We start from the raw sequence: 11955 nt of genomic DNA, 5'->3' as shown, positions 1-11955 counted from the left end.
GGCAGGACGCTCCCGCCGCCGACTGCGGCGCGCGCCCTTTTCACCCAATCAGCGTTGAGGAGGGAGCACAGGCGGGGGGAGAGTGGGGTCTGCGCTTGCGCAGCCGCGGCCAGCGCGGGTCGAGCACAGGCGGGCGGGCTTCTTCGTAGGCCGTTGTCTCAACGGTTCTGGGCGGCGGTCTGAGGCGCTCTGTGGGGAAAGGGCAGCTCGGGCTCGCTAGTGGCCTTGCTTCCCCTGGCTAGACCCGTTATGTGTCCACAAAGGTGAACTGGGGTGGGGGTCTGGGTGTTGCTTTTTAGCCTGCAATCACGGGCCTGGCTATGCCTGTGAGGCAAGAGAGGGTTGCTATGCCACAGGTCAGGGGCACAGGCATGTCCTGCAGCGAGGGTGGCCCCTCGGCTAGCTGGGGCATGTCAGCCCACCTCACGAGTCTGTAGAAGAGGAAATTGCAACAGGGAATATCCCAGAAGAAAGCTTTGAAACCTGCTAATGCAAATGGGCTTTGAACAACATCTACCCTATGAGAAGCTCTTAAAAAGTGAAAGTGTTCTTGAATTTTGTTTACCTGCAGGTTTTCCATCTGGCATTACCCCTTCTTCCTGCATGCCAGGCATTTTTGTGAGCAGGAATTACTGGCAAAACCAAAATCCTCTGTTTCATTTCCCCCATGCTTAAATTAGGAGGGTTAATAGTTCAATAAATTGAGTGGACACTGTCTTTAACAGCAATGTTCTATAAAAAAAAGTTAGCAAAAGTATAATACTTTTTTCCTATGATGAATCACTATTCCAATTTGGGGTTGTTTGTGTTTTTTTTAAAACCTCAATATTTTATCAACCTTTTTGGTGCCTTTTTAAATGAATTAATTAATTGCTGATGACACAAGACTGGGAGGAGTAGCTGATATGCCAGAGGGTTGTGCTGCCACCCAGAAGGACTTCGACAGGCGGGAGAAATGGCCTGACAGGAGAAGTTCCCCAAGAAGTTCTACAAGGAGAAGTGTGAAGACCTGCCCCTGGGGAGGAACACTCACAGGCTAGGGGCCTACCAGCAGGAAAGCAGCTTTGCAGGGAAGGACCTGGGGGTCTTGGTGGACACCAAATTGAACAGGAGCCAGCAATGTGCCCTTGCTGCAAAGAAAGCAAATGGTATCCTGGGCTGCATTAGAGCAGTATTGCCAGTTGTGGAAAGAGGTTATCCTGCCCCTTTTTTCAGCACTGCTGAGGCCACACCTGGAGTGCTGTGTCCAGTTCTAGGCTCTCCAGTACAAGAGAGATATGGACATACCAGAGAGAACCCAGCAAAGGGACATGAAGATGATTAAGGGACTGGAGCATCTGTCCTTTGAGGAAAGGCTGAGAGAGCTGGGACTGTTGAGCCCGGAGAAGAGCAGGCTCAGGGGGGATCTCATCAATGTGTACAAATACCTGAAGGGAGGGTGCAAAGAGGATGGAGCCGGGCTCTTTTCAGTGGTGCCCAGTGACAGGACCAGAGGCAATGGGCACAAACTGAAACACGGGACGTTCCTCTGAACATCAGGAAACACTTCTTCACTCTGTGAGCGTGGTGGAGCAGTGGCACAGGTTGCCCAGAGAGGCTGTGGAGTCTCCTTCCTTGGAGATACTCAAAAGCCGTCTGGACATGGTCCTGGGCAACTGGCTCTAGGTGGCCCTGTGTGAGTGGGTATGTTGGACCAGATGACCTCTAGAGGTCCATTCCCACCTTGACCATTTTGTGATTCTATCAATTAAGCATATGAATAACTCACTGAAGTCAATAAAACTTTATACGTTATGTGCTTGCTGCTTTGGAACATAAAAGTGCGTCAGTTGGTCAGTGATAAAATATATTGCTTCTAATGAAACCAAGATTAGGACTTTATTTCTCTTATAGGAAATATTACACAAAATGTTGTTAGGAGCAAGCATATTCCTCTTTGACCTTTGTTAGAAATGCAGGCAAGGTATAAAGAGTCCCATCTTTCCAACCTCAAATTTCCTATATCCTTCTCTCTGAGGATACGAAAGATCATAAGATGTCCTTATTTCTGTGGTGGAATGCAAACTGAGCATGCCCTGGAGCTGCTTGTTCTGGGAAATGTTTCTGTAAAAAAAGTATGTTAATATTCTGAAAGTTAATTTTGGACTTAGTTTGTTCTCCCTCATGGCTGTAGATTTTGCAGGTGTCTAGGGCTGTCTGTTAGTAATTTGATTTAAAGGCAGAAAAAGCTATGAGAAGTTTCAGAGAGAGTATTTATTCATTAAGATTTGAAATAGGATTCTCATCTGGTGGCAGAGAGTATTAAACAATCATCTGTGTACTTTCCAGGATGGCAGTAATTTGGCTGAGTACAAAAAGTCCTTGTCTTCAAAAAAGCTTTTGGAAATACCTGTGTAAAATCATTGATGGCTATGTTCCTTACAGTTCCAGATCGGAACACTGAAGTGAAATTTACTTCTGAGGACATAAAACACAAGAGCCTCCCTTGCATGAACACTCCCATGCATGTTGCATAAAGCTATTTCTGCGTATATGGATTCTGTATGTGGGGTGTGTCATACAAGGAGTAAGACAAATATCCTTAGAAGATACTCACACTTCTAATTGTAAAACATTAAATTCAAGCCTAACAATTTCTGACAGGTCTTCTTTTCAGGGTCAGGTTTCAAACTTTTTATTCAGTCAGACTTTTTCCTGAGTATCTCTTGCCTTCCTCTTTTGTGGCTAGACAGCTATATAAAATGGAATCAACACAGTTGCTTCAGTATAGTTGTTTTAATATGTAAAATACATCTGAAACAACTTTTTCCACTGAATTTAAATTTGTTTTGGTTTTTATGTTTTCAAAGGTAGCAAATAAAAGTTCTCAAAAACAAAGGGCAGAGCAAATAGTGCTTTAATTTCAATAAAATTGCAGAGAGCTGTACTGAAATGTCTGTCTGAAAAATAAAGCTATAATCCATCAAGTGTGACGTTGTCAGCCTGGTTTCTTAAGCAAATGGTGCTTATCCATTCTTGCTGTCTCTGCCTGTATATACTGCCCAGTAACTTTTAAACTCATCCAGCCAACTCTGGCTAAAAGACTGGCAAAGGGGACAGGCATAGGATGGTAATAAATGCTACTATTTTTTACAAATTTCAACAACTGGTTAGGAAAAAAGATTCCTAGCCTAGCGTCCTTATCTGAGCGAGGGGCTGAAGAGTTGAACATGAACCTGAAGAGTTGCCTGCTTATGTGGTGGGTGGGCATTAGCCTGCCTCCGGCCGAAATCCAACAGCCCTCATTCAGCCACGGCCTGGTGGGCAGAAGGGAGAGTGGGAGCGGTGTGGAGGGCCCGTTACAGACGTGGGGAGGAAAAATCCAGCTGTGATCCGCTAACCTTTTAGTTGCAGTCAACAGGGAATAAGGTACTGCAGGAGACAGGGCATCATTATGTTTGCTACTCATGAATAATAATTCTGGCAAACATGTAGTTTCCTCCATTTTGTCTGCATGTCAAACTTATTCTGAAATAGATGTATGGCAGCATAAGTCTACATGTTTATATTTCTATCCTGGAAGTGGTTTAGGTGAGACAGGTACCTGGAATAATTATTTATGTAAAGCCCTAACCTTGCACGCAGTGCTTCAAGTTCTTGGACTTGTTCTGTTGCATGACAGCTACTTGACAACACCTCTTGATTCCTGTTTTATTTGAGCAGGATCTCCTGCACGCATGAGTAACAGGTTATGCATTCAAAGCTAAGCTACTTTTTCTTCGCTGTGCTGGAGAAGCACGGGACTGGAGTTCTGTCCCTGCAGTGCTGTCTTCTCACTGCCCACGCACAGTTCATGTCTCATGCTACTGCTGTTTCACTGGTTGTACCTTATCACTTCTTCCATGTGGATTAGCACTTTCGCTCACACTGACTGCTGATACCAACAGAACTGTGCAAGCCTAAGCAAAACTGGAGCTAAGACAGAAAACCACTGACACAATTAAAATGAGATAGATAACGGCCGCCTGTTACAAAAGTTCCTAAAATTATTTCTGCAAATACAACTGAAATCAAGTTAAAATACGTCCAATACCAGCAAAGGCCTGAAGCCCAATATGGATAATTATTATTAGAAAGCTCCAAGGTCTGTTATTAGTACAAACCTGTTATCATCGTTAATATTATTGGCAGATGCCAAAAGGTGAAATAGCCTTTCTGCATCTCCCAGCATTAAAATCCGTTAGAGCCTGGAAGTGAAAGTGAAGTTATTAGAAAACTATCTGTTTGTTAGGACAAACATTTTATCTTTATGGTGTTTATAATGTTTTTTTTATGAACATTGTATCTTACCTCCAGCAGAGACTACAATGTTGATTTGGGAAATGCAAGATTCTGTCTCCAAAGATGAGCGATAAGAAATAATTAAAAACACACTTTTACAATTTTCACCATAGAGAAAATAACAGCTTTTCAAATATTGTAATGAAGTTTGACAGATGAACCAGGAAGAGAAAGTAAAAATTATTATATGCTGCTGTTGTTCAGAAACAGTCAGAAGATGTAGTGGTATCTCAGCATTATTTTGTCAAACACTGTATAGAGAGCAAATCTGAGTATTCACACAGTCATTCTTCTTCGTTCCTAAATAGAAGTAAGATGTTATTTACATGCTGTTTGTCCCTGACTGATGTTTTACATAAATGTTTGTGTTAAACCATTTTTGCCACTTTCAGAATTTTACCTAGTTGTCATAAGAAGAATTTCTAAAGTGGAAAAGGAAGATGTTCCACAAAAACTTGGTATAATGAGGAGCTAGTTTGCAGTTCGTATCACCATACAGAATACACACATCTTGTTTAAGTTGGAAATACATCTGCCGTTTTAGTACCTCTAGGTTTCTCCAGTTACATCTCCAGCTTTGTAGCGATCAGACTGAAAATGCCTCCCTTAGAAACAGATCAAAAATACAAGCTTAATTCTAACCTCAAGTGATATAGTAAGTGAATGCAACTTGTCTTCAGCTGGAGAAGAAAGTTCAGATGGTTGTAATTACTAAAGATTGCATGCCATTAGATGCAGGCACATAAAATAATTTCCTTTTATAATAAAGGAATGCCACTCCAGTTATACACAAGCCCTAAGGTAATTGGGTCTAAAACAAACAGAAATTCACACAGGAAATGATGGACAAGTTACATAGGAGTTGAATGCATGTTTCAGTTGAAAATGAAGAGTTCCTAAACCAATATATTTATAATCCCCTCAAAGGGCTTAGGCATTTCCTATCTGTGATGATCTAAACAGGCAAACTATGCAAAACAGAGTAAACGTTCTCTGCTAACAGCGTTATTAAGAATTGTTATTTAAGGTGGTAATGTCTGACAAACTGGAGATGTAGCGATGACCTTTAGTGCATAAAAATGGTAATACTTACGTATCCTTTTTCATCTCTATTTTTAAAAGGCTAATGACCAATCTTATTATTTCATAAAGGAAAACAGACACTAGCTCTGGCAAAAATGCCTTGCTAAAGTTTATGCACTCCTGGTTTGTAAAAAGTCAGGAAGAAAACCCAATCCTCCTGAGAAGCAGGCCTATGACCTATCCACTGGACCATGCTACTTCCCAGAATACTGTAGTTTTCAGAAAGTCCTGTATGAAGCAATTTTTCATAATTAAAAACAAACCAAACGTCACAGCAAATATTTCATATGTTAGAAGTTTCATCTGAGGGTCAAAATTAACTTTTCTAAATTACATATTTCCTCGTGGATATTATTCCTAGGCTCTGAAAAGTAAAACTACAGCTCATAAAAAATACACCCCGAGGAACAAGATACTTCATTAATTCCTTAAAGGTTTAGCATAATTGTTTTTAACTCCAGAAAAATCCTTCAATCCTTCAACTAACTGGAGACTCTCTGATGTCAGTTCTTCAAGACTTGACACAAGAAAAAAGTTCTACGTGCGTGCAATTAATCTTATGTATTATCACTCCATATTTTAATCATTTTCACCTCTTAGGGACTTGCATCCTTAAAATGATGCTAGCTCAACTCTGTAGTATTTAAATTTTGCCTGCTTTTGTACTTTTGAAAGTATTTTTTAAATCATTTTCTCTTAACCTTGTTTATGGTATGATATAAAAAAACTTTCATATTGGGATTTCAAGAAATACTTTAAATATTGTATATAAACATATTATGTTAATTATATGTTAGTAGCATAATGAGAGTCCAATTCTGATTTGGACTTTTTGAGGCACAGCAATAAAAACAGATAAAATAAGTAGTATGTTTATCAAAGAGAAAGTAACATACAAAGCTTATTTTGGAACACTGACCTAAAATAAAAAAAATCTCAAAAATTTAGCAAAGGGGAGAAAGAAGTAAGATAATTAATGTTTAATTATATTTAGTGTATTTTTAACCTTATAAACTAAGTAGTAACATGTCAGCAATTAGCTTTACATCTTGGATTCTTGCATTTTTAATAATCAACATTAAATCATCAACTGGCATTACAGTTCATAATAAATGGAGGAGTACTATAGAAACGCTGTATGCCTTGGGGCAATGTACTACGCTGTGCAGGAGTGATCCAGTACCCAAGTTCATGGCAACCTTATCCCTTCTAGAGCTGCTATATCTGCAGGAAGAGCCTGCTGCACTGAAGTCTCATGAAACACTAGACAGGTTAGGGTAAAAACAAAATATCCAAAACCAGACACAGTCGAAGCTTTATAAAGGCACAAGTGATAGAAATGCAAGAAAATTATACTTCATTTATTAAATAGTAAGTTTAAAAGAGCTCATTCTATTTAATCTGAGCTCATGGGCACAAACTGCCACCAAAGACAAGGAAGACAGGAGACTCCCTTGTAAAATAGGGTCTGGACAGAGACATTGTGGGGTAAGGGGAGTTCTCTGGGGAATATCAAAGATAGACGGTGAACAGAGCTGTTGTAACCAGCTCACAGCTGCCTGTTATTCCAGTATTAGAATCAAAGATAATTTATGAAAAGCTCAAGGAATATTTCTTCTGGCCTGGTGTGAATGTGAGGCAAGGGACGACTGAAGAATCCGTGACACTGCTCAAAAGCAAAAGATTACGGTTAGCTTTTTTATTAGCTTTTCCTAAAGCAAAAATATTTCTTGACTTCAGTGAGGTTGTCCATACAAAGATTGCTTATAAGAGTAAAGATTACAGAGTTTGTAACTAAATCCAGATACTGGTGGCTAACGGTGGCAGAGGCAGTTTTTGGGACCAAAACATTTTCTAAAATGTTTTGTTTCTTTCTTCAGTGTATTGAGATTATTGCTTAAAACTCCCGATTAGGGCTAATCCTTCAGTCTGCAGTAGACATCTAACCTAAGACCTAGGGAAACACTTAACATCTAGTAACTCCCATTCCCCCTCTGCGTAAGTGCTGAGTTTTTTAAAATCTGGGTGCTTAGTGGTACAAATGGGGGCTGCTGGATGCAGAATTACTTGGAAAAATATTGGCTCTAACAGCCTGATCACCTAATTCAGCTTTTTACAGTTTTGCTAAACACTATCCACAAACACTGCTAAAGCAAATGCAACCAGAGTGAAGATGTTACATTTTACAGATTAGTTAAAAATACATCTACTGAGTAGCTAATCTAATTGTTTATTTTGGACTTCAAAGCAAAATTTCACTACCTGAAGTGTCTTGGCTACATATAAAATCTGAGAAATAGAAGTAGTCCTGCTTTATATGACCAGATACCTCAGATATACCATCTACATTTGAAATCTTTCTATTGCCGTTAGTTACTTTTAAAATAATCCAGGAATACAACTTCACAAGCTTCTGAAGTACATATATATGGCAGATACAGTGCAGGCATATGCAAGATAGATGAATAATTGTGCATGCATGAGTCCTACACCTGCACCACGTCATTCATGCACTAGGCCTGAAACCATCTCCTTCTCCAGTGTATGGCCTTTAGAGAGCAAAACATTCTTCCCTACAGTCACTGGAATTCAATGTTTGTCCTCCAATGTGTTTGTTTTCAGAAGTTTGTCCTATAGTTGAGTTACTAATCTCTGTGCAGTATTCTGGATATTCAGAATACGAAATGATGGCTAGACATCGTACTGAATTGTAAAGACAACCCAAGCTTGAATTTTGTTACAGACAGCGCAGTATTTTGCATTTCTCTTTACTGTCCAAAAGTATGGCAATACGTTATAAAATATAGTCGGTATCATTGGGGTAAAGTCCTCTCTGAAATGAGCACGTCAATCAGATGAAACCTCAAAGAGTTAAAGATAACTAAGTTTCTCAAAGTTTTCAGCTGGTATGTTGGCTCTTCCGTGTAGTCAAATACTGCACTGATGTTGGGGAACACCAAAAGGATCTCACAAAACTGAGTGAGCAAAAATGTGGCAGAGGAGCTTCGATGTAGATAAATGCATCTTGGGAAAATGTGAACCATGCCTACACAATGCTTTCCAGAGTTGTACCTACCGATTCAAACTTAATCAGCTTTTAAGGTTTTGAGATCATCAGCTTGATGTGCAGCAGCAACCAAATAAGCCAATGAAATGCTGCTGGGTGTTACCAGGAAGGGTACTGAGAACAAGGGAGAACTATTTTGCCTCTCTATAAAACTTGGGTTTACCCAAACCTTGAGTGCAGTTCTGGCCTCTGCGTGCCAAGGACAAAGCAGGATGAGACATGGTATGGAGGGCAACTAAACTGATCAAGTGGGTGAAATGGCAGCTTTGTAACAACATCATGAAAAAGCTGAAACTTCTCAATTTGGAGAGAAGGCTGAGGTGATGATACGATAAAAGCTAATAAATCATAAAGGTGGAGGGTAAGGCAAACAAAACTGTTAATTGGCACATGCCACACTATTAGAACTAGGAATACTCTATAAAGCTACTAGAGCCATTCAAAACAGGTAAAAAAGTGGCCAGGTTCATGTGCTCTTCCCCAGCGGCACTCCTATGGCTGCTCTTAAGAGATGGCCAACCAGCAGGTTGTTTCCCATAACCCCTTACCTTCTCTTCCCTATTTGCATTTTAGGTAGACTGGAAGATAGGACACCAGGCGAACAGAAATAGAAGCCAGTCTCTCACAGCTGCATTACTCCATTCAGTAAATTTAAAAAAGGCAGGAAAAATTATGTCTTTTTTCTGGTTCCACGTGGCAACAGAAGCACAACCATTCAATCTTCAGGCAAGAAAATTAATTTATTGGAGCGGCCATTCCAGTTCTTACCAAACATTTGACAGGAATTTCAAAGGAGAAGGAGGTCTGATAGGACAGGATCTGAAATGCTCTTCTTAAAGCCTGTGCACAATAAAGGCAAAAAATTCCTCTAGCAGGAATTACAGCTAAGTCCTTGGTATTCAATTGTTATAAATATGCATATATTTCTTTGGATTTTGTTGAGATTAGAATGTATAAATTGTTTAAAAATGCAATTTGCATACATGAGAAAGGTGAGCATACAGGACAAGTTGAAAAAAGAAAAACAGAACAGCAGAGGGAAGAAGTTCAAACACAACTCAGCATTTTCAGCATTCCATAATTTTAATATTTGTTGGCAAATACTGTTAGATGAAGAAATTAATAGTGGTTTCTTTACTAAAATGTAAAAGGCACTCAGAATTTTTGTACGCATGCTTGTCTCAAAAATCCAGATAAAGAGAACCTATTTGCATGTGCTTTAGTATGTACTGAATTACTTCAGCTGTCAAAATAATTATCTGATATGTGACACTCATTTGCATAAACTAATCTCTAAATAAAAAGTGGTTGCAAATGTGGAAGAACAAATTCACGTATTTGTTGATATGCAACAGGTATTGTTCTCAAGAATACCTTTATTCCTAATTTTTTTAAAGCCTCAAAACTATTTGGTAGAATTAAGGTGTACTTTCTATCCCTTAATGATTCTCCATCATTTAGGATACACTTGGGCGCATGTGCGTACGTATTGGATGACTCTTTTGTGGTAATCATCTTCAATGCATGGAATTCTGATCTCAGTTAAGGCAGAATTTGGAACAATGCTAGCATTAAAAAAGGTTGATCAACGACAAGGGCGTTGTTATTTTGGTTCCTGAAAAACTGCAGAAAGGATCCTATACAGGCCACAGGTATAGCCATACTATGTGTATGATTTTAAATTGAGATATAACACTATATGCTCAGCAAGTGACAACACACATAACTCGATTGACAACTGTTTACATTAGAATTCAAGCATCACCATTCATATTGCTATAGTTTATAAAACAACTTGGTATTTTAAAGCCAACTGTGACTAAAAACACTCAGTCTGAGCCTATGTGCATGAAATTTCAGCTCATTGCTATCACAAATGAGGACAGTTTAAATACACTATATAGACTAATATGAGATTAAACTATTATTTTATATTTCAGGTAGATACAAGATGTCCAAAACTTTTCGAACATGTTATGCAAAGAGAATTCTATAAAGTGGCAACATAAGTTATATTTCCTAATAGGTATTTATCTCTCAGAAGCAGCGTACTTCTTTGTGTAAACACATAATCAGTGGGACAATGGCTGTATGCTAAAATTTAAAGTCTCACAAACACCTGTGGAAGAAATTTAAGTAGGAAAAGTTACTGGCCAGGTACACTTGCTGTGTCTTCCTTGGACTTCCAAGGTACTGCTGTGGGCTTATGTACTGTGCTTGCTTGTACAGAAGTCTATCGCTGCCATTTCCAAGAAAATTAATAGCTTTGAATATTAAAATACCACAGCTTTCTTCTCCTGTCTCCCCACCACCACTACCATGCTGCAAGAAGCATAAAAGTGTTTTCCTATCAAACTGCACATCTGATAATTATCTCAACTTTACTAGCTCTGATTAAATATATTTTTCCTATACTGTTGAATGGTGCTGCTTTAAAACTCTGATGAATTTCTGCTTCAGGGTATCTGCATTTCCCTGCTGAATGGTAAGTTTCCATTGTGTAACTTGCATCTTAGCTTCAAATACACTGGAATCCATTTGGATGAAAAGCCCCAAATGAGTAATAGCTATTAAAATTTCCAGACCAAAACAAAAACAAAACCCACATCAAGGCAGAGTTAAGGTTGAAAAGGAGTATCAGTTACTTAAGGTATAAAGCGTAATGGCATATTGTATAAAGCATGTTATAAATTATCCCAAAAGTAAACATTCCAAAACCCCTAGGAAACTCAGGATTAAGTATAAAAACTTAAAAGAAATCCAAACATCTTGAATTATTGAAATGCAGTATGAAAGCTTCCAAAACAAACTTAGATCAGCCCTGCAGCAGCACCATGTTGTAAGCCAGCAATTATGATTAATGCATTATAGTATCTGTGGCCCTAAATTAGCTTAATGCGTATTTCAGAGATAATTTTTCATTTTCTTCCTCTGCATGCAACAAGTGACCATGACAAGCAATAGAGAGTAAGCAGGAGAAAAATAAAGGTATATAACCATATTATTAGTTTCACTGCTGAACTGGTTGTTATTTAACTACTTAGAAATATAAAATGTTCATTGTAAATATGAAGCTACAAGCAAAACACTGTCATATCATGCTTGAATGTGTCATCACTGTGAGAAGAAACCATTTCTGGCTGGACCCGTAAAACTAAATAAGGGAAGGCTCCATTAGATTTAATAACTTATTAAAAGATAAGCAAATGGGATTTCAAGTCTTAAAATTAAACATAGAAATGAAAATCTAAGAAACAAGCTTCTTGTACTACATGGGTTACCTATGTAATCTAACTGAGTGGACAGAACTTTTCTATGGAACAATAAGAAAAAGAGTAAGAGAAGATAAACTCCCGTGATCCAGGAGGAAGCAGTTAATGACCTGCTATGCCACCTGGATGCTCACAAGTATATGGGGCCTGATGGCATCCACCCAAGGGTGCTGAGGGACGTGGCGGAGGAGCTTGCCAAGCCGCTCTCCATCA

This window comes from Gavia stellata, chromosome 3 (assembly GCF_030936135.1).
Source record: "Gavia stellata isolate bGavSte3 chromosome 3, bGavSte3.hap2, whole genome shotgun sequence".
In the NCBI taxonomy this organism is placed as follows: domain Eukaryota; kingdom Metazoa; phylum Chordata; class Aves; order Gaviiformes; family Gaviidae; genus Gavia; species Gavia stellata.
Note: the sequence above shows the minus strand (reverse complement) of the source record.